Here is a 22,062-nt window from a genome sequence, read left to right as displayed (position 1 = left end):
ACCTCAAAGAGGTGCTGACTGACTATGGAAATTAGAAACTGTGTTAAAGACAGTAGCCCACCTTGGTGGAAAACTTGTTCCTATTGCAAAAAATCAAGTAACGTCTTCTCAAAATGTAAATGTCTCTGGCAAAGAGTAAAGATACCACAGAGGGTGACCACCCATGTAGCTGCTATGAGATCCTGGTAGAGCAATGGGTCAAGTCCAGATCGAATTTATCCTTCATTTTAATGAATGTGGAAAACCTGTGCAGAATCTACAATGTTAGCAAACAAGAGTGAGGAGAGCTAACCCAAAGAATTAGAGGCAAACAAGAATCATCACATGTGGTTAAAAGTTCTGGGGGGCCTAATTCTCATTTTTGTTATGTGAACCCCCTTAATTTATATTTTCATCTGTGCATCATTAAATTGATCTCTTTAAGATGCGCAAATCTCTTTCTAAAAATGGAGCAGCAGCTGCAGGGAGAAAATTAATATCCTACCTGCAGCCGCTCGTTTCCAGTCAGCAGCGCAGTGCAGGGAACGGGTACAGTCACTACTGACTATACAGTGCACATGGTGTAATCACTCCCCAGCACTCTGATAGACAGCTTGCTCTGCGGCGTGTGTGTGCAGCATGTGTGTGCTGAGCAGGCTGTCAATCACTGTGCGGGGAGAGATTACAGCACGATCATCGTATAGTGAGCGGTGACTGTAACCGCTCTGTGCACACCACGATGACTACAAGCGAGTGGCTACAGGGAGGATATAAGTTCATTTTCTCCCTGTATCTGCTGCTTCAGGAATGCGGCCAGACATGATTTAAATGCTATTTACCTGCAGGTAAACCCTATATATGCAGATAAAGAGGGGTTTTGAAAGTGACAGGGTCATTTTAAAGGCAAAAAAACATGAAAAGGAATGTTTTAGGGATCCCTATTCTGCTCTACTGTATGAAGAACATAAAAGCATTTGAATATTGGGTCAGGGTCAGGAATTTTTATTTTTGGTTCATGGTCAGTGAACTTTGTGGCTCAGAATGTGAATATTTTCATGAAAACGTTGTACTCCAAATTAGAAAAGCTATTGTGAAAGAATCCACATAAACACTGATAAACGGAAAGGCTGATGATATTGTGAAGCTGATTGATTCATGCACACAAAAATAATTAGTTTAAGGACAGACAACCAATTATATGAAGCAAATGCCTAATTATATATACAAGGTGACTCGTTCCTATGAGTCAGGTGTCCGGCTGAAGTTCTGTGCTGCCTGTACACATTTTATATTGTAGTTTCCAAAACATTATGTGGACAAAAGTATTGAAATAACTACACATCACATCTATAGAAGCTTTGCTGACATCCCATCCTAAATCCACAGGCAATAATATGGAGTGTATCCCCCTCTGCAGATAGAACATCTTCAAGTCTTCTTGGAAAGGTTTCTACAGGATTTTGGAGATGTCTGAGGGAATTTTTACCCCGTCATTGAGAAGAGCATTTTTGAAGTCAGACACTGATGTTGGAGGAGAGGGCAGGTGCCGCAGGTGTGTCAGATATAGCAGACATTCGTTCTGCAGCTCGTTGCAGAAGGTCACTTGGTTAGGCATTACAGACACCTTCTTGAATCTGTCTTACTTTAGGACCCAGCGGCTACTTTCCTCCTGCTCTGATTGACACCCTGGCCTGGGTGCTTAAATACTTTCAGTGTGCTGCAGGGAGGTGCTGGTGATATTCACATGTTCCCTTGTGAAGGCTTGGAGCTATTGCAATCGGCTTACTTCCTCTCTGGTGCTTCGGAGGACATTTGGTGTTAACTCTCTGAAGTCTGCTCAAGCTAAGTTTCTTCCCCCTGTGTTTGTTTCCATTGTTGTCTTAAATTTATAGTGGGGACTGACCAGTGCTCAACTCCTTCCTTCCCTATCCAGGACCTAACTCTGAGGATATACAGGGCTTAGGTTTCCTGTTCGGCGATGGGTGAGGAACCAATATATGGATGGTAGGGGAGACAGGGTGATATTAGATCAGCCTAGGGTTCTCCACTTTCCCTTTCCCTAGTGTCTGAGCTCCCTTCCCCTCATCACTTCGTGTTGTACTTTGTCTTTCCTACACTGTGTGTGACAGCAGGCTCACAATCTCCATTATAGGTGTTGGGATGGGATTGAGGTCCGAGCTCTCTGTGTTCCTCTACACCAAACTCCCCCAACCGTGTCTTTATGAACTTTTCTTGTGCAACAGGGAACAGTCACAAGGAACAGAAAAGAGGCTTCTCCAAACTATTCCCACAAAATTGGAAGTAAACAATTGCCCCAAATGCTAAACTCTTATAAAACCCTATAGCATTTTGACCTCCTTCCCAAACTTCACAGTTCACGCAATGCAGTCAGGGGGTAATATTCTCAGGGCATTTGCCAAACCCAAACTCATCCATTAGATGCCAAATTGAGAAGTGCGATCTGTCACTGCACAGAACACATTTTCACTGCTCCAGAGTCCGTTGGTGGCTGCGTTATACTACTGAATCCAACATTTGCCATTGTGCTTGGTAATGTAGCTATGTGCAACTGCTGGGTCATATAAACCAATGCCATGAAGCAATGGCACTGAACAAAATGCCTGAATTTAGCGAATAAGAAGATGTATATTAGCAAAGTAATTATTAAAGTTATATTTAATACGAAAAATGTAAAAACATACTTAAGCGCTGTTGTGGTAGAGAGCTGTGTAACTGACTGCTGAACCTGACCTTTCTCGGACACAGTAAGAAGCCCATTAGTCACGCTTATGTGGCACCCCAGGGGTCTGGTTTCCACAGTAACAGCAATGTTATGTCTGAGAGCAGGTGGGAGGTCTCTTGGTCAGGGATCCTATGCATGCCACACCTCCTGCCCAGTCCTGGGAGGGGAAGAACTTCCCCTATATAAACCTAGGGCTGAGGCAGGGTTAGTGAGTAGAGAAGAAGTAGAGACAGAGAAGAGCAGCAGATATAGGAGAAGAACATCAGGAGCTCTGTGGGAGCAGTGCTATAAGGAGTCAGGGGCTGGCAGCTGCAGAGCTCGCCCTGACTGAGAAGCTATCACCGGACCCGGAGTCCGAGGCTGTGGGGACTAATCTTTACCCAGCAGCAGAAACCGCGCGGCAGGGGATTTCAGGTCCTCTGGCCAAGAAACCCGAAGGCACGGTCACACGCGTGGGACCAGCACCGCCGTCGTGGAGCGGACGCCACTAGAAGGCCCCGAGTCACCGGCCATACGGGTGAGCACCACACGGTACACTCAGGGACGTGGGCTACTTATACCCGCCTCTAGCAAGGTAGCCAGAAGAGTACAGTCAGTTTGGGAGGCCTACAACTCCGCCTGGCCAGGGGAGATCCCATCTGCTCAAGGACTGACCAGGCCCCGATTGCTAGCCAGTACTCCGGGAGGGTCTATCTTTATCACCAGTAAAGACCCTGAACTACACCGCATCGTCTCTGAGTGATTCCTGATACCCCCATCATCCACGTCGGCTGCCCTGAGGCCATACCCCTCCCGTTGGGGGTGATACTACCACGCTGCACAATCCTACCACCGGCCTCAGCGGTCTGCCCTGCAGCGGCAGCTCCTTCGCTGCATTCAACGGGTGGCGTAGTCGTCCAACATTTACCGCTAATACAACGCCACTTAGTCTGACTCCCTGGGCACGGACCGGGTCGCCGCCACGAGACTACAACCCTCAACAGATCCGGCTCCGGGTGAGCTCCTGCATGCGCAACGCTGTGCGACACAGGCCCGGGGGTGCGTCAACTTTGGCGTAGTCGGCAGGATATCGTGCCCGCAACCACCGGGTACTGCGTGCCTGAAAAAGACTGTTCAAACTTACCAGTGGTGAAGATTCCCGCCATCCGTGGAGGTTTCCCGCCATCCGGCGCCATCTTCTACCTTCTTCCCGCCATCCGCGAAGTTTTCCCGCCATCCGGCGCCATCTTCTGCCTTCTTCCCGCCATCCGTGGAGTTTTCCCGCCGTTGGACGCCATCTTGATGACGCCGCGCGGGAAGAAGAGGGGCGTGGACTCCGAAAGCGCGCGAGAACTGAAGCCCCGCCTCACGTCCGGACGTTGCGTAAGGTCCTGGAAGGAGCCCAGCAGACGCCGACGTCACAGGAGCGCGACGGAAGGTCCTCAACCCTGACGATCCACTGCGGAGCCGCGGCCTACGGAAGAGGATCATCGCAAGGTAGGCCACGGTCCACTAGGGGGGATGAAGATGTCGGATACGGAGGAGAGCTTCACTGCCTCAACCCCCGCCAGCGCCACCGCTGCTGCAGTCATGCCTTTCACCATGCCCTATATCCCGGGAGCGGCCTGGCTACCCCAGTACTCAGGGGAGTCACATACCCTGCATGACTTTAGAGAAAAGCTGGATAGCCTCTTCCAGGTGTATCCCCTCACAGAAGAGCAAAAAGTGAGCATCCTGGTGGCCCAATTAACCGGGGCAGCCCAAAGGGAGGTAAAGTCCTGGCCACCTGGGGGGAGGACTGTTGCAGGGATACTAACCCGGCTGAGGGACACCTTTGATACCCGCACCTCAGCCGAGATCAAGCTTAGATTCTACGGGTGCAAGCAGCGAGCACACGAGAGTATAAGGGACTATGCCCTGAACCTACAAGAGGCCCTGAGAGCCATTAAGCAGACCGACCCTGACGGCGTGGGAGACGAGGACAGGCTGTTGACTGAACAATTTATAGAGGGTTTATATTGCAATGCCCACCGAACCCAGTTGCGGGCAATGGCCTTACAGGACCCTCATCTGGGATTTGCACAGTTCAAGGACAGAGCCATCCGGGTGCTCCGAGAACCGGCACCAGGTGGCGTTGTGACCCACAGACGCCCCACTACCACTTACCACCAGGAGGCGGCGCCCTTGTCGGCAGGGCCTGTGGGAGCTGATGCGCAGGTTTTGAACAATGACCCGGCTCCAGACCTGCACCATCAGGTCCAAGAGCTAGCTAAAAGCGTTGCCGCGCTAACCCGAACTGTGCAGTCTTTACAGGTTTCCACTCCAGGGAAGATCCAGCTGGCATCCGGACCGGAGGACATCCCGTGGCGTCGACCAAGGAGGACCCCACCGGCCAGAGGAAGACCCAGCGACCGATACAACGAGGACGGACAACCCATCTGCCGCCGCTGCAATCAACCCGGACATATGGCAAGGTACTGTCCTTTAAACTGGCACAACCTGGGGTAGAGGGCCAAACCCCAGGAAAAAGATCATCAGGCCCATCGAACTGGCGCGACAAATATGTGGGAGGACGTCCAGTCTTGCCTGTGGTACTGGATGGCATCCCTATGAGTGCCCTACTGGATACCGGGTCACAGGTTACCACTATCCCGTACGTGCTCTTCAAGCAGTACTGGAATGACTCGGATATCACCCGCTACCCTGACGACGATTTGAGTATCATCGCCAGCAATGGTCAGCCCGTGCCACAGATTGGATTTAAAGAGGTGACCATTAAAATCGGTAGAGTTGAACTGGCGGCACAGGGACTGATCATTGTAGACATTGACAAGCACGAGAGTCACCCAAAGATAACTCTAGGAACTAATGTAATTGAAAATTGTCTTGCAGAGGTGATTTTCCTTTTGCAGCAGGTTGCCAAGAACGCCAGCTCCGGCCAGCAGCGAGTGCTCCAGAAAGAGATCCGGGCACTGATGCGACGGCAACAGATAGAACTCTCCGGTGGTGAGATTGGTAGCGTAAGAATGTGTGACCCTTTCCCTATTGCCATGCCCCCAAAAAGTGAAATGATGATTTGGTGCCGGGCAGCTATTGGTCTGAGAGGTAGAGATTACCAGGCAATGGTAGAACCAGTTTACTCAGACAGTAGGCCCACCATTTTGACAGCACGGGGGGTGGTCAATGTACGCCATGGGAGGGTGCCCGTTCGCATAATAAATATCGGGAAGAGGGAAGTGTACCTGCCCCAGTATGCCACGCTAGCCAAATTGTATACCATCAATCAAAATTCCATACAGTCCGTAGAACCCTTGCCTCCATCTTCCCCGGAGGAAGGTAACGGCTCTAAGGAAACAATGGAGGACTGGTGTCAGCAACTACATTTGGGTACTGACTCCACTCCCTCACACCAGAGACAGGGAGTCTATCGGGTGGTTCAAGAGTACGAGAGAGTGTTTAGTAAACACCCGTTAGACTTCGGGCGAGTCAAGGGGGTAGAACACCGCATCCCCACGGGAGACCATCTTCCCATAAAAGAGAGGTATCGACCCGTACCCCCTGCACACTACCAACACGCCAAGGGGATGCTTAGGGACATGAAGGAGGCTGGGGTGATCAGGGATAGCTGTAACCCCTGGGCAGCTCCACTAGTCTTAGTCAAAAAGAAAGACAACACCATGAGGATGTGTGTAGATTACCGGAAAATCAACCGTATCACACACAAGGATGCGTACCCCTTACCAAGGATAGAGGAGTCTTTGGCTGCTTTAAGATCTGCTAACTTCTTCTCTACCTTGGATCTCACTAGTGGGTACTGGCAGGTTCCTGTAGCAGAGGCGGACCGGGAGAAGACCGCATTCACCACCCCGATGGGACTTAGCGAGTTTACCTGCATGCCGTTCGGACTCTGTAACGCACCAGGAACCTTTCAACGATTAATGGAGTGCTGTCTGGGCCACAAAAACTTCGAGACGGTCCTGTTGTACCTGGACGATGTCATCGTATATTCCAAGACTTATGAGGACCACCTGAAACACTTGGCGGAAGTGTTCGAAGCTCTGGCAAACTACGGCCTAAAGGTAAAACCCTCCAAGTGTCACCTCCTAAAACCAAAGGTGCAGTACCTGGGACACGTGGTGAGCGCTGACGGAGTGGCTCCCGACCCTGATAAGATCACCGCAATTAAGGAATGGCCAAGTCCCTCCAGTGTAAAGGAAGTGCGGCAGTTCCTCGGGTTGGTAGGCTATTACCGCAGATTCATCCCCGGTTTCACCAAAAAGGCAGCTCCTATGCAGGACTTCCTGATAGGCCAGTCCCGGAAGGCCAAGAACCAGAAGCCGCCCTTCAAATGGGAGAAGTTAGAAGAAGAGTCCATCCGCCAGCTGAAGATGGCCCTCACGGGGGATGAAATCCTGGCGTACCCTGATTACAGCCAGCCCTTTATCCTCTACACCGACGCAAGTAACATCGGGCTAGGAGCCGTACTGTCCCAGATCCAGCAGGGGAAAGAACGAGTAATCGCTTACGCCAGTCGAAAGCTGCGACCCACCGAAAGAAACCCTGAGAATTACAGCTCATTTAAGCTAGAGTTCCTGGCAGTGGTGTGGGCAGTCACCGAACGCTTTAAGCACTACCTCGCTTCTTCCCGGTTCACCGTGTACACGGATAACAACCCGTTGACACACCTGGACACGGCAAGACTCGGTGCCTTAGAGCAGAGATGGATGGCCCGTCTGTCCAACTACGAGTTCACAATCAAATACCGGGCAGGACGCTCCAATACCAACGCGGACGCCCTGTCCAGGATGCCAAACCTACCGGATGTAGGAGAAGATCCAGAGGGACTGGAAGAAGTCGAACTCCCCGCGTTCCACCGTCATGGGACTATCCAGTATTCCCATCGGGTAAGGAGTAAGCAAGCCGCTACGTTTAACCCCTTGCCTCACTACAACTGGGAGGAAACGCAAGACAGTGACCCTGCCGTCCGACTGGTGAAGGAGATGCTGACTCGGCCAGAGGCTCGCCTTGACCCAGACGCTCCGGAGGAGGCCAAACAACTGTGGGCTGAGAAGAGTCGACTGTTCCTTTACAAGGGGAAGTTGTGCCGCAGAATGGTTAACTCCCGGACGCATGAACTAATCTGGCAAGTAGTGGTGCCACGAAGAGACGCAGCCATGGTGATGGAGGCATACCACGACGGGGCTGGACACTTCGGATGGAAGAAGCTGGAGTTCCTGCTGCGCGGGCGGTTCCACTGGGTAGGCATGAGGGGAACCATCGAGAGGTGGTGCAGAGACTGTGGCCCGTGCAACCTAAGAAGGAAGGACCGTGCCAGCCAGAAGACCCCCCTTCAGTCCATCGTCACCAAGCAGCCGTTGGAACTGGTAGCCTTGGATCATGTAAAACTGACCCCAAGCAGAAGTGGCTACGTCTACGCGTTAACCATTGTGGATCATTACTCCCGGTTCTTGGTTGTCGTCCCCGTTAAGGACTTAACAGCTCAAACAGCAGCTAGAGCCTTCCAGCAGCACTTCTGCCGTCCACACGGGTACCCAGACCAAGTGCTGACGGACCAGGGACCTGCCTTTGAAGCGGAGGTCTTCCAGGAATTCTGCAATCTGTATGGCTGCCGGAAGATAAGGACGACACCCTATCATCCGCAAACTAATGGACTTTGTGAGAAAATGAACCAGGTGGTAATGGATCTTCTGAAAACGTTGCCCCTGGAAGAACGCAGTCTGTGGCCTGAGAAGCTGCCCGACCTGGTGGACCTATACAACTACATCCCTGTAGGTTCCACCAACTGTACCCCGGCTTACCTAATGAGGGCAAGGCCTGGTAAGCTACCTCTTGACCTGGAGATGGGAGTCCTGACACCCGAGGACACTTCACCGGAAGCAGACTGGGACACAGAGAGGCAGCAGCAGTACCGGAAAGTACAGGAGAGCGTGGAGCGAAGTCTCTGTCTCGCTAGGGAAAGACAAGAGAAAACTTACAACCAGTATGCTCCCGCTGTTCCCCTGGTACCCGGAGAGCAGGTCTTGAAGAGGAAGAGATGGCTCCACAAGTTGGACGACCAGTGGGAGAAGGACCCGTACACCGTACTGCCCTCAAGCCACGACAACCCGAAGGTTTGTACCATCAGTAAAGACGGAGGGGAAACCACAGCCATTGTATCCCGGGATCACCTGAAGAAGTGTCCCGAACAGCTACGGAACCCAGAAGGAGAGCAAGAAGACCCTCGACCCGTAAAGGAAAGGGAAGATATGGTTAGTACTGTGCTCGGAGACTTCCCTCGGTCCTGGACTCAAGTCAATGGTGCAGTTGTGGTACCCGTCCTCACGTTCCTCCAACCAGCATCCCAAGTGCCTACGGAGCAACAGGTAGAGCTGGAAGAGCAGCCGGTCCAGGAGGCAGCAGACTCCACACAAGCAGAACAGGAGGATCAACCCTCTGCTCATAGTGAGCCTGCCGTACCCCTAGTGAGCCAAAGAGCCCGTAAACAGCTGCCCAGTTTACCCTTGACAGCTCCTACACCCTGTAGTTCAGGGCCAGACAGTCAGCTCCGTAGGTCCACTAGGGCCACTAGAGGCCAGTTACCCGCACGTTGGAGGATTTGAAGTGTTTAAATTGTTTTATTTGTGGTCACCTGTCTGTTACTTGTAAATAATTATGTGTTTCTAGTTATTTTTAGGAGTCCTTGGTGAATTTACCGGGAATCCTTGTACAATTGGTTGGAGCGTAACCTAGGAATGGACTAAAGACTGTTAAGGACTCGGGGCAGGACAGACCCCTACCTGGTTACGTCTCCCTGTTTTGGTGAAATGGACACCTTGCTTTTCTTCAAAACTGCACCCGGTTGCGGACACGCCGTAACCATCTTTATGTGTTTTTCTTATTGTATTATTATTGTTTATACCTTGTTATGTTTTTCTAAAAATATGTTTAGTCCCGGAGTACTAAATTTCACTAGGGGGGAATGTGGCACTCCAGGGGTCTGGTTTCCACAGTAACAGCAATGTTATGTCTGAGAGCAGGTGGGAGGTCTCTTGGTCAGGGATCCTATGCATGCCACACCTCCTGCCCAGTCCTGGGAGGGGAAGAACTTCCCCTATATAAACCTAGGGCTGAGGCAGGGTTAGTGAGTAGAGAAGAAGTAGAGACAGAGAAGAGCAGCAGATATAGGAGAAGAACATCAGGAGCTCTGTGGGAGCAGTGCTATAAGGAGTCAGGGGCTGGCAGCTGCAGAGCTCACCCTGACTGAGAAGCTATCACCGGACCCGGAGTCCGAGGCTGTGGGGACTACTCTTTACCCAGCAGCAGAAACCGCCCGGCAGGGGATTTCAGGTCCTCTGGCCAAGAAACCCGAAGGCACGGTCACACGCGTGGGACCAGCACCGCCGTCGTGGAGCGGACGCCACTAGAAGGCCCCGAGTCACCGGCCATACGGGTGAGCACCACACGATACACTCAGGGACGTGGGCTACTTATACCCGCCTCTAGCAAGGTAGCCAGAAGAGTACAGTCAGTTTGGGAGGCCTACAACTCCGCCTGGCCAGGGGAGATCCCATCTGCTCAAGGACTGACCAGGCCCCGATTGCTAGCCAGTACTCCGGGAGGGTCTATCTTTATCACCAGTAAAGACCCTGAACTACACCGCATCGTCTCTGAGTGATTCCTGATACCCCCATCATCCACGTCGGCTGCCCTGAGGCCATACCCCTCCCGTTGGGGGTGATACTACCACGCTGCACAATCCTACCACCGGCCTCAGCGGTCTGCCCTGTAGCGGCAGCTCCTTCGCTGCATTCAACGGGTGGCGTAGTCGTCCAACATTTACCGCTAATACAACGCCACTTAGTCTGACTCCCTGGGCACGGACCGGGTCGCCGCCACGAGACTACAACCCTCAACAGATCCGGCTCCGGGTGAGCTCCTGCATGCGCAACGCTGTGCGACACAGGCCCGGGGGTGCGTCACTTACACTGTCATAGGTTAACACTGTATGAGAAGAAATGTGACTAACAATTAGATGGTTTCAACAGAGCGAGCTGTTATAATGCATGGGAGAACTCTACAGACTAGTTACTAATGGGCAGACATATACTAGGTACCTAACGTTTAAAGGTAAAGATGCCCATACACATGAGATAGCAGTTGGCAGAGGACCCATATATAAAGTTCTGCTCATCATTATTGGTACCCATGAAGTACATAATGTGGAATATTTCCTGAAAAAAATTAATCAAGTGAAACAGTTTTTTTGTATACAGCACTCGTGTTAAATACACAAGAGCAAATGATAAACAATAATTTAAAACCAAAAACAATGGGAGGGAAAAATAGAAAAACCTAAAGCTTGTTGTGACACTGATATTGGCACCCTTTACATTAATTTAGTATGGAAATACATTTTGACTCGCCGTTGGTAAATCACAGAAGAGATTCACCTGTGATTAATTGTCGGTGGCCATGTGACATGAATTAGCCAATGAATGATGACATCAATGTTTTAAAAAGCCACATGGTAGGTCCTGTTCCTTTGTTACAATGGTGAAGACAAAGGATCTGTCTGAGAACATCAGAACTGCAATTATTAGCAAACACAAGACTTCCAAAGGGTATAAGGCCATCTCCAAAGACCTTGGTATCCCAGTTTCAACAGTGTGCAATGTTTTTAAGAAGTTTGCCAAGTATGGAACTGTCAAGAACCTCCCTGGACGTGAGGGTAAGAGGAAAATTTACAAGAGATGTCTTCCAAAGTTGGTGCCAATGATGGAAAAAACACCACGGCAAACATCCAAAGACCTGAAGGCCAACCTGGAACAGTCTGGGGTCATGGTTTCAACAAGTACCATACAGTAAACCAGGCAGAGCTTTATGGGCGAAGGCCAAGGAAGAAACCATTGCTGAAGAAAAGACATAAAAAGGAATGAATGATCTTTACCAAAGAGTACCTTGACAAATCACAATCCTTCTGGGAAAATGTTCTGTGGACAGATGAAACAAAAATAGAGGTTTTTGGCAATGCAAAGCAACAGATTGTTTACAGACAGCACAATGAAGCTTATAAGGAAAAGAACACCTTACCAACAGATAAGCATGGTGGGGGATCCATAATGCTTTGGGGTTGCTTTGCTGCTTCTGGTACTGGAGGCCTTGACTGTATCACAGGAATCATGAAATCAGAGAATTATTAAGAGATTTTAGAGTGAAATGTCCTACCCAGTGTAAGAAAACTTAGTTTGAGTCGAAGATCATGGGTCTTCCAGCAAGACAATGATCCAAATCACACATCCAAAAGTACACAGGAATGGTTGAAAAAGAAAAAATGGACTGTTTTAAAATGGCCAGCAATGAGTACTGACCTCAATCCCATTGAAAATCTTTGGCGTGAGCTGAAATCTGCCATTGGAAAAAAGAACCCTGCAAACATTCAAGAGCTTGAACAAACTGCAAAGGAAAAGTGGGAGAAAATTCCAGCTGAGAAGTGCAAGAAGCTTATAGATGGCTACAAGAAATGTTTGGAGGCTATCAGCAATGCCAAAGGGTGTGCAACCAGGTATTAATTGGGGGTGCCTTTATTGCTGCACATACTGTTTATTCTGTTTCTTTGAAATTGCAACATGAACGTTGAAAAACAATGTCTTATTGTTGAATTGCTTTGAACCACTAATTAAAAAATCATGAGGATATAATTTTGGTACATTTCCATTTATTTCTGAGGCTATTATACAGTTTATGAAAAAGAAGGGTGCCAATAATGGTGAGCAGCACGGTATGTATGATTAGAGATGAGTGGATCGATTTGCATCCAGTGTCCAGTGTCCAGGTCAGTGATATTTGGCATCTAGACGAGAAGCTCAAGAATTTCTTACGTTCCAGAGTACCCAGTGCGGCTTTGATTCGCAAGGTCTGGCGCGACGTCATCTATTATGGCTGTCAGATGCCGCTGACTGGGAAGCTGGACTGGAGTCGATCAGCAAATCTCTAATTGTTATATATATACAGTATATATATGTATACTGTGGGTATGGAAAGTATTCAGACCCCTTTAAATTTTTCACTCTTTGTCTCATTGCAGCCACTCTGCACCCCATCTTGACTGAAAAAAAAATGTAGAAATGTTTGCAAATTTATTAAAAAAGAAAAACTGAAATATCACATGGTCATAAGTATTCAGACCCTTTGCTCAGTATTGAGTAGAAGCACCCTTTTGAGCTAGTACAGCCATGAGTCTTCTGGGGAATGATGCAACAAGGATTTGGGGATCCTCTGCCATTCTTCCTTGCAGACCCTCTGCAGTTCCGTCAGGTTGGATGGTGAATGTGGGTGGACAGCCATTTTCAGGTCTCTCCAAAGATGCTCAATTGGGTTTAGGTCAGGGATCTGGCTGGGTCAGTCATGAACGGTCATAGAGTTGTTCTGAAGCCACTCCTTTGTTATTTTAGCTGTGTGCTTAGGGTCATTGTCTTGTTGGAAAGTGAACCTTTGGCCAAGTCTGAGGTCCAGAGCACTTTGGAAGAGGTTTTCATCCAGGATATCTCTGTACTTGGCCGCATTCATGTTTCCTTCAATTGCAACCAGTCGTCCTGTCCCTACAGCTGAAAAACACCCCCATAGCATGATGCTGCCACCACCATGTTTCACTGTTGGGATTGTATTGGGCAGGTGATGAGCAGTGCCTGGTTTTCATCACACATACCGCTTAGAATTATCGCTAAAAAGTTCTATCTTTGTCTCAGCAGACCAGAGAATCTTATTTCTCATAGTCTGGGAGTCCTTCATGTGTTTTTGAGCAAACTATATGCAGGCTTTCAAATGTCTTGCACTGAGGAGAGGCTTCCGTCAGGCCACTCTACCATAAAGGCCTGACTGGTGGAGGGCTGCAGTGATAGTTGACTTTGTGGAACTTTCTCCCATCTCCCTACTGCATCTCTGGAGCTCAGCCACAGTGATCTTCGGGTTTTTCTTTACCTCTCTCACCAAGGCTCTTCTCCCACGATTGCTCAGTTTGGCTGGATGGCCAGGTCTAGGAAGACTTCTGGTGGTCCCAAACTTCTTCCATTTAAAGATTATGGAGGCCACTGTGATCTTAGGAACCTTGATTAATGCAGAAATTCTTTGATAACCTTGGCCAGATCTGTGCCCTGCCACAATTCTGTCTCTGAGCTCCTTGGGCAATTCCTTTGAGCTCATGATTCTCATTTGGTCTGACATGCACTGTGAGCTATAAGGTCTTATATAGACAGGTGTGTGCCTTTCCAAATCAAGTCTTATCAGTTTAATTAAACACAGCTGGACTCTAATGAAGGAGTAGAACCATATCAAGGAGGATCACAAGGAAATGGACAGCATGTGACTTAGCAAAGGGTCTGAATACTTATGACCATGTGATATTTCAGTTTTTCTTTTTTAATAAATTTGCAAAAATTTCAACATTTTTGTTTTTTATTTTCAGTCAAGATGGGGTGCAAAGTGAACTTTAATGAGAAAAAAAAAGGCCTTTTTAAAATTTACCAAATGGCTGCAATGAAACAAAGAATAAAAAATTTAAAGGGGTCTGAATACTTTCCGTACCCACTATATATATATTATGTATATATACACTACCGTTAAAAAGTTTGGGGTCATTAAGAAATTTCATTATTTTTTAAAGAAAAGCACTTTTTTTTTTCAATGAAGCTAACATTAAATGAATCAGAAATACACTCTATACATTGTTAATGTGGTAAATGACTATTCTAGCTGGAAACGTCTTGTTTTTATTGTAATATCTACATACAGTGGTGGCCAAAAGTATTGGCACCCCTGCAATTCTGTCAGATAATACTCAGTTTCTTCCTGAAAATGATTGCAATCACAAATTCTTTGGTATTATTATCTTCATTTAATTTGTCTTCAATGAAAAAACACAAAAAGAATTGTCCTAAAGCCAAATTGGATATAATTCCACACCAAACCTAAAAAGGGGGTGGACAAAAGTATTGGCACTGTTTGAAAAATCATGTGATGCTTCTCTAATTTGTGTAATTAACAGCACCTGTAACTTACCTGTGGCACCTAACAGGTGTTGGCAATAACTAAATCACACTTGCAGCCAGTTAACATGGATTAAAGTTGACTCAACCTCTGTCCTGTGTCCTTGTGTGTACCACATTGAGCATGGAGAAAAGAAAGAAGACCAAAGAACTGTCTGAGGACTTGAGAAACCAAATTGTGAGGAAGCATGAGCAATCTCAAGGCTACAAGTCCATCTCCAAAGACCTGAATGTTCCTGTGTCTTCCGTGCGCAGTGTCATCAAGAAGTTTAAAGCCCATGGCACTGTGGCTAACCTCCCTAGATGTGGACGGAAAAGAAAAATTGACGAGAGATTTCAACGCAAGATTGTGCGGATGGTGGATAAAGAACCTCGACCAACATCCAAACAAGTTCAAGCTGCCCTGCAGTCTGAGGGTACAACAGTGTCAACCCGTACTATCCGTCAGCGTCTGAATGAAAAGGGATTGTATGGTAGGATACCCAGGAAGACCCCACTTCTTACCCCGAGACATAAAAAAGCCAGGCTGGAGTTTGCCAAAACTTACCTGAGAAAGCCTAAAACGTTTTGGAAGAATGTTCTCTGGTCAGATGAGACAAAAGTAGAGCTTTTGGGGAAGAAGCATCAACATAGAGTGTACAGGAAAAAAAAAGAGGCATTCAAAGAAAAGAACACGGTCCCTACAGTCAAACATGGCGGAGGTTCCCTGATGTTTTGGGGTTGCTTTGCTGCCTCTGGCACTGGACTGCTTGACCGTGTGCATGGCATTATGAAGTCTGAAGACTACCAACACATTTTGCAGCATAATGTAGGGCCCAGTGTGAGAAAGCTGGGTCTCCCTCAGAGGTCATGGGTCTTCCAGCAGGACAATGACCCAAAACACACTTTCAAAAGCACTATAAAATGGTTTGAGAGAAAGCACTGGAGACTTCTAAGGTGGCCAGCAATGAGTCCAGACCTGAATCCCATAGAACACCTGTGAAGAGATCTCAAAATGGCAGTTTGGAGAAGGCACCCTTCAAATATCAGGGACCTGGAGCAGTTTGCCAAAGAAGAATGGTCTACAATTCCAGCAGAGCATTGTAAGAAACTCATTGATGGTTACCGGAAGCGGTTGTTCGCAGTTATTTTGGCTAAAGGTTGTGGAACCAAGTATTAGGCTGAGGGTGCCAATACTTTTGTCTGGCCCATTTTTGGAGTTTTGTGTGAAATGATCAATGATTTGATTTTTTCTTCATTCTCTTTTGTGTTTTTTTCCTTGCAAGCAAATTAAATGAAGTTAATAAGACCAAAGAATTTGTGATTGCAATCATTTTCAGGAAGAAACTGAGTATTATCTGACAGAATTGCAGGGGTGCCAATACTTTTGGCCACCACTGTAGGTGTATAGAGGCCCATTTCCAACAACCACCACTCCAATGTTTTAATGGTATATTGTGTTTGCTAACTGCGTAAGAAGGCTAATGGATGTTTAGAAAACCCTTGCACAAGTATGTTAGCCCAGCTGAAAACGATTTGGCTGATTTGAGAAGCTATAAAATTGACCTTCCTTTGAGCTAGTTGAGAATCTGGAGCATTACATTTGTTTGTTCTATGAAACTCTCAAAATGGCCAGAAAAAGAGAACCTTCATGTGAAACTCGACAGTCTATTCTTGTTCTTAGAAATGAAGGCTATTCCATGTGAGAAATTGCCTAGAAACTGAAGATTTCCTACAAAGATGTGTACTACACCCTTCAGATGAGAGCACAAACAGGCTCTAACCAGAGTAGAAAGAGAAGTGGGAGGCCCCGCTGCACAACTGAGCAACAAGACAAGGACATTAGAGGCTCTAGTTTGAGAAATTGATGCCTCACAGCTTCTCAAATGGCAGCTTCATTAAATAGTACACGCAAAACGCCAGTGGCAACATCTACAGTGAAGAGGCGACTCCGGGATGCTGGCCTTCAGGGCAAAGTGGCAAAGAAAAAGCCATATCTGATACTGGCTAATAAAAGTAAAAGATTAATATGGGCAAAAGAACATAGCCATTGGACAGAGGAAGATTGGAAAAAAGTTTTATGGACAGACGAATCAAAGTTTGAGGTGTTTGGATCACACAGAAGAACATTTGTGAGACTCAGAACAACTGAAAAGATGCTGGAAGAGTGCCTGACGCCATCTGTCAAGCATGGTGGAGGTAATATGATGGTCTGGGGTTGCTTTGGTGGTAGATTTGTACAAGGTAAATGGGATTTTGAATAAGGAAGGCTATCACTCCATTTTGCAACACCATCCATACCCTGTGGACAGCGCTTGATTGGAGCCAATTTCATCCTACAACAGGACAATGACCCAAAGCACACTTCCAAATTATGCATGAACAATTTAGGGAAGAAACAGGCAGCTGGTATTCTATCTGTAATGTTGTGGCCAGCGCAGTCACCAGATCGCAACCCCATTGAGCTGTTGTGGGAGCAGCTTGACCATATGGTACGCAAAAAGTGCCCATCAAGCCAATCCAACTTGTGAGAGGGGCTTCAGGAAGCATGGGGTGAAATTTCTCAAGATTACCTCAGCAAATTAACAGCTAGAATGCCAAAGGTCTGCAATGCTGGAATTGCTTCAAAGGAGCATTCCTTGACGAAAGCAAAGTTTGAAGGAGAAAATTATTCTTTCAAATAAAAATCATTATTTCTAACCTTGTCAATGTCTGGACTATAGTTCCTAATCATTTTGCAACTCATTTGATAAATAAAAGTATGAGTTATCATGGAAAACGCTAAATTGTCTGGGTGACCCCAAACTTTTGAACGGTAGTATATATATATACAAAAGTTTGGACACACCTCATTTAAAGATTTTTCTGTATTTTCATGACTATGAAAATTGTACATTCACACTGAAGGCATCAACACTATGAATTAACACATGTGGAATTATATACTTAACAAAAAAGTGTGAAACAACTGAAAATATGTCTTATATTCTAGGTTCTTCAAAGTAGCCACCTTTTGCTTTGATGACTGCTTTGCACACTCCTGGCATTCTCTTGACGAGCTTCAAGAGGTAGTTACCGGAAAAGGTTTTCACTTCACAGGTGTGCCCCGTCAGGTTTAATAAGTGGGATTTCTTGCCTTATAAATGGGGTTGGGACCATCAGTTGTGTTGTGCAGAAGTCTGGTGGATACACAGCTGATAGTCTTACTGAATAGACTGTTAGCTGCTTTTTTCTTGCCATAATACAAATTCTAAGTAAAGAAAAACGAGTGGCCATCATTACTTTAAGAAATGAAGGTCAGTCAGTGGGAAAAATTGGGAAAACTTTGAAAGTGTCGCCAAGTGCAGTTGCAAAAACCATCAAGCGCTACAAAGAAACTGGCTCACATGAGGACCGCCCCAGGAAAGGAAGACCAAGAGTCACCTCTGCTTCTGAGGATAAGTTTATCCGAGTCACCAGCCTCAGAAATCACAGGTTAACAGCAGCTCAGATTAGAGACCAGGTCAATGCCACACAGAGTTCTAGCAGCAGACACATCTCTTCAACAACTGTTAAGAGGAGACTTTATGCAGCAGGCTTTCATGGTAAAACAGCTGCTTGGAAACCACTGCTAAGGACAGGCAACAAGCAGAAGAGACTTGTTTGGGCTAAAGAACACAAGGAATGGACATTAGACCAGTGGAAATCTGTGCTTTGGTCTGATGAGTCCAAATTTGAGATCTTTGGTTCCAACCACCGTGTCTTTGTGCGACGCAGAAAAGGTGAACGGATAGACTCTACATGCCTGGTTCCCACCGTGAAGCATGGAGGAGGAGGTGTGATGGTGTGGGGGTTCTTTGCTGGTGACACTTTTGGGGATTTATTCAAAATTGAAGGCATACTGAACCAGCATGGCTACCACAGCATCTTGCAGCGGCATGCTATTCCATCCGGTTTGCGTTTAGGTGGACCATCATTTATTTTTCAACAGGACAATGACCCCAAACACACCTCCAGGCTGTGTAAGGGCTATTTGACTAAGAAGGAGAGTGATGGGGTGCTACGCCAGATGACCTGGCCTCCACAGTCACCAGACCTGAACCCAATCGAGATGGTTTGGGGTGAGCTGGACCGCAGAGTGAAGGCAAAAGGGCCAACAAGTGCTAAGCATCTCTGGGAACTCCTTCAAGATTGTTGGAAGACCATTTCCGGTGACTACCTCTTGAAGCTCATCAAGAGAATGCCAAAAGTGTGCAAAGCAGTCATCAAAGCAAACGGTGGCTACTTTGAAGAACCTAGAATATAAGACATATTTTCAGTTGTTTCACACTTTTTTGTTAAGTATATAATTCCACATGTGTTCATTCATGGTGTTGATGCCTTCAGTGTGAATGTACAATTTTCATGGTCATGAAAATACAGAAAAATCTTTAAATGAGAAGGTGTGTCCAAACTTTTGGTCTGTACTGTATTTATATATATATATATATATATATATATATACATATATATATATATATATATATGTAACATCCCTGACGGCGTGCTTGCATAGTGCACCACCTCCCACTATGCAAGACCGCAATCTTACCTGTCAGTCCAGCCTACAAACTTTGCTCCAGTTCATGCTATGTGCATGTCTCTTGACTGACTGTTTACGGCGGTGGCCCGTTTACATCCTGATCCTTATAGCTGCTGTGGGCGCACCCCTAATGCGTCTCCAGCCTATTGCTGTGAGTCAGTGGATATTTAAACCCTCTCCACCCAGTAGTAGGTGCCTGAGCAACACCTTCACTCAGTTAGTCTTTGCTACTGAATTGCCAGGTCCTGTCCTGTTTCTAGTCTGTCTCCGCCATTCTGGGGGCTGCATTCCCAGACCTGTTATCTCTGACTTCTAGTCTGTTCCCGCCACTCTGGGGGCTGTATATCCAGGCTCGTTCTTGTATCTCATTGCAGTAGCAGTTCCTGTCTGAACTGTATCCTAGCCTGTTACCTGTTTCTCTCTATGTCCGTACCTTCCCTTTTCCTGCAGTATCTGAACCTGCACCTAACTCCAACTCGTTGTCTCTGTACTTCTGTTTGTGAGTTTTGTGTCCACTCGCTACTTCATGTGTAGTGCCTTGTGTGTATCTGGTTCTGCTTGTCCCTTTTCCCTTCCTCCGTATCTTCCTCCTGTGTTCTAGCCATCTTCCTGCATTTTCCTGTCTGTTCCATGTGAACAGAGCCCTATCCTCTCTGCCTTGTCCACCGCACCTGCGGTTTCGCTCTGCTCAGCCTTGTCCACCGCACCTGCGGTTTCGCTCTGCTCGGCCTTGTCCACCGCACCTGCGGTTTCGCTCTGCTCAGCCTTGTCCACTGCACCTGCGGTTTCGCTCTGCTCAGCCTTGTCCACCGCACCTGCGGTTTCGCTCTGCTCAGCTGTGTCCACCGCACCTGCGGTTTCGCTCTGCTCAGCCTTGTCCACCGCACCTGCGGTTTCGCTCTGCTCAGCCTTGTCCACCGCACCTGCGGTTTCGCTCTGCTCGGTCTTGTCCACCGCACCTGGGTTTCGCTCTGCCCGGCCTTGTCCACCGCACCTGCGGTTTTGCTCTGCTCGGCCTTGTCCGCCGCACCTGCGGTTTCGCTCTGCTTGGCCTTGTCCGCTGCACCTGCGGTTTCGCTCTGCTCAGCCTTGTCCACCGCGCCTGCAGTTTCGCTCTGCTCAGCCTTGTCCACCGCACCTGCGGTTTCGCTTTGCTCTGCTTGACTGCCGCATGTGCGGCACTGGGCCTGTCACCCAGTCTGTACTGGACCTTATCCAGCCTGCGCTCCAACCTGCTAGTACCTCCCTGTCTGCACTCCAGCCGTGCTTGCCAGTGCCCACCTGTCTGCATACCAGCCGTGCTTGCCAGTGCCCACCTGTCTGCATACCAGCCGTGCTTGCCAGTGCCCACCTGTCTGCATACCAGCCGTGCTTGCTAGTGCCCACCTGTCTGCAAACCAGCCGTACTTGCCAATGCTCACCTGCCTGTATGCCAGTCTAACCTGCCTGTTCCTGCATTCCCCGGTGTGGGTCAACAACTGTGACCGGGGTCTGACCTGGAGTCGCACCTGGTCCCTATGCTCGGTTCCTCCTTGGTCCACGAGGTCGACTAAGCCGCCGTGTGACCTTGGTCGGATCGGGTTGATACTTAGTTACGCCCTTCCAGGCACTCCTCGGTTCATGGTACAGTGGGATCACTAATCACGCTCACGCCAGTCAGTCCAGGCGCGATCGTAACAATATATATATATATATATATATATATATATATACATATATACATACATATATAAATATATATATATATATATGTATATTATGAGGCTAGTTAAGTAAAATTTTCATAAAGCATTATACAGTCATTCTGAAATGGATTTTCAAAGTAATCACACCAGCCTCATCAGGTCCAAGAGATCTCTTTTTGTAATGCATAGAGTTTGTATTGTGAATTCTGGTGACAAATCGGCTTTAAGAAATGAATTAGTACAGAAAGTGGGATCTAAAATAATAAAGGATGATCATTCATTTTAACAATATAAATCACAATATAATGTATGTGTGGTGCCCTGCTGCGCATTGGTGCCACAGATCCTAGAGGGGTGCATGGACGGATTTCTCCACAAGAGGCCCTCATAGCATTCACACACCTCCACCCTACCACCTCAGACAACCAGAGGGAGCCCGGATAGGGGTATATATACGGAGGGTGGAGTTAGGCAGGCAGTTCCTCTGGAGAGTTCAGCAAGTACAGGTCTGAATACAGAGTCGAGCTCAGTCTAGAGAACAGAGTTCCTGCTCAGAGCCAGAGAGGGACTCAGTTCAGTTCCTCTAGTGAGAAAGCCTAGAGTGAAGCTCAAGTTAGCGAGCCTAAGGCGTGCCGACGCCATAAGAGCGGTGAAGAGTAGCGAGGCCTACTGCCAGTGTGAAGCCTAGTGAGGGCCCCCGAGCGTGGCCGAAGGCGAGTGGAGTAAGCGAGCTACATAGGGGGCAGAGGAGCTTAGCCAGCTCACCCCAAGACCATAAACCGGACACTGGGTCCGTGTCTGCAAGGATCTCTAGGACCAGCAGAAACAACAGGAACCCCTGGTGAACTAGATGTCCCAGGAATACCAAAAGGTGACCGTTATCCCAGGGTCAAGAATCACGGAGGCCCAAGAGACCAGGGAGTGTGATCTCCAACAGAAGGCCCTACCACCAGGTCAGCAGGTGGCAGACAGAGACCAAGTTAGGCCTAGCTCCAGGCAGGTCATAAACTTACCAGGAAAAGGCAAGAAACAGGAGGCCCCACACCCGCTCACTGGGGAGAGTCCTGAAATGCACCCTTCACCCTACAGTGCCCT

General features: G+C 47.9%; 1 protein-coding gene across 5 annotated transcripts in view; it reads right to left on the bottom strand.

Moving 5' to 3' along the window:
• The window catches only part of MCF2 (MCF.2 cell line derived transforming sequence), a 487,909-nt gene that overhangs the window by 440,295 nt on the left and 25,552 nt on the right, over positions 1-22,062 (bottom strand). The window lies entirely within an intron of this gene.

The sequence above is a fragment of the Phyllobates terribilis genome, unplaced genomic scaffold, assembly GCF_046119375.1.
Source record: "Phyllobates terribilis strain yellow unplaced genomic scaffold, ASM4611937v1 Scaffold_7__3_contigs__length_470593459, whole genome shotgun sequence".
Classification (NCBI taxonomy): Eukaryota; Metazoa; Chordata; class Amphibia; order Anura; family Dendrobatidae; genus Phyllobates; species Phyllobates terribilis.
This window is presented reverse-complemented; position numbering and strand designations above follow the sequence as displayed.